Genomic DNA, 1976 nt, shown 5'->3' with positions numbered 1-1976 from the left:
GTGTTGCCTCCTGCTCAATCGTGTTCATCCCAAATCTTTTGTATTTCCCATTGATCCACGTCTAGAATGGACAGAGCAGCAGGAGCATTCAAGCCACTTCCCTGTAGGACGATTAGATCTTGACAATTGGATGCCGTAAGTAATATATGTATATATATTTTGAGATGGAGTCTCGCTCTGTCGCCCAGGCTGGAGTGCAGTGGCACGATCTCAGCTCACTGCAACCTCCGCCTCCCAGGTTCGAGCGATTCTACTGCCTCGGCCTCCCGAGTAGCTGGGATTACAGGTGCCTGCCACCACGTTTGGCTAATTTGTTTGTATTTTTAGTAGAGACGGGGTTTCACCATGTTAGCCAGGATGGTCTCGATCTCCTGACCTCGTGATCCACCCGCCTCAGCCTCCGAAAGTGCTGGGATTACAGGCGTGAGCCACCATGCCCAGCCATAATTTTTAATGTAGTAGAATATTGTCTACCTTTTCTTAACACTTAGGCAACTCATGGTTTCCAAGAGACTCATGAGGATAAACATTGCATCTCTGGGGCCATTACTCTCACCCTGAACTGATGTTGAAGAATGGGAGTTCCTGCTTCACTGGGGGACTGTGACCTCACAGAAGTGCCTGGCCTTCGTCATCATTGTTGGACTCCTCAAACACGGAGCCTAACGAGAGGTTGGCCTAGCGTTGAACACGGCCCAGTGAAGATCAGGCGTGAAGTAGACACAGAGGCCTGGCTTGGCCTTCCCGCTGTGTCAGTCAATATCTGAGCTTCATCTTTAGTTTAATATGGACTTTGGGAGGAAATCATAGTGTATCTCAACAAACACATGGAAAGAAGAACTGTTTACAACTTTTAAATGAAGTGAGACAAAAGCACCAGGTATGGTTCTCGAACACAATGTCAGGGTGTTTCCTTTTCATAACTGTGGCCTTTAATAATTGGAGACTCATAGCACTCAGCCCGTGGTGGGCAGGACTGTGGACTTCACTCATGTTAACTCAGGCAGTCCTGACAAAAACCCTAAGAAACAGGTGCAAGTAAGACCACAGCTTGTAGTTGAGGAAACCGAGGTATGGAGAGGTTGGGTGACTTGTCCCAGGCAAAGAGCCAGCAAGAGGCAGAGCTGGGATTTGAACCTCGACCTTCCAGCCCCAGGGTGGATACTCTTAGCCCCTCTAAGGCCATGCTCAATGCCCAGAAGCCAAGTGGGTCTGGAGCCCTCCATTGATGAATGACAAAATGCTCTAAACATTTCTTTTTTTCTCAGCCAACTGTGCTTTATTGACAGTGCACCACTCAGGCCTTGACCACATACTTCCGCAGCGGGGACAGCTGTTCCTTCCACTGCTGCTTCTTGGTCTGCAGGTTCTCGTGCTTGTTGAGTCGGCAGCGCATGGCACATGTCTTCTTAGGCTGCAGGTCCAGGGGTTTGAACTTCTTGCCCTTGTAGAATTTCCTGAGGTTTTCTTTCTGAGTCTGGTTAACAACTGTGAGAACACGGGCAATGGATTTGTGGACATTCGGATCTTAGAGAGCCTGGAGGCCGCGTCGCCTGTCACTTTGGTGACGGGCAGCTGGGACAGCCCCACCTTCACGTCCTCCAGCTGCTTCAGCAGCTCCTCCCTCTTCTTCCCACAAAGGTCTCGGGCCTTGATCTTGGCCATTGCTGCACAGGCCTCCACCGCCTGCTCCTGCTCTAAACGTTTTTACGTCTTTTACCTTAAAAATATCTTCCTGCAAGTCTAACACTTTGCACTGGAATACACAGTGATGTAGAATTTGAATTGTTTTCACCCAGCATTTCTGCTCAACCTGGGAACGGATGGAGCCATTTGACTGTTCCCAACTGCTTTTATCACTTTCATTTGCACATTAATTTATTTACCGCCATCCACACCTCTAACCCTGAACAAGGTGTTGGGAAAGGTGTGTAAATGTGTGTCAACGGCATGCTCTAATTAAGCATTGCTTCTCA

General features: G+C 48.7%; 1 pseudogene; it reads right to left on the bottom strand.

The window, feature by feature from the left end:
- Positions 1–1297: 1297 nt before the first annotated feature.
- On the bottom strand, positions 1298–1665 carry LOC104670366 (annotated as a pseudogene).
- Positions 1666–1976: the final 311 nt, after the last annotated feature.

Source organism: Rhinopithecus roxellana, chromosome 13 (assembly GCF_007565055.1).
Source record: "Rhinopithecus roxellana isolate Shanxi Qingling chromosome 13, ASM756505v1, whole genome shotgun sequence".
Lineage (NCBI taxonomy): Eukaryota > Metazoa > Chordata > Mammalia > Primates > Cercopithecidae > Rhinopithecus > Rhinopithecus roxellana.
Note: the sequence above shows the minus strand (reverse complement) of the source record. Positions and strands in the feature narration are given on the sequence as shown.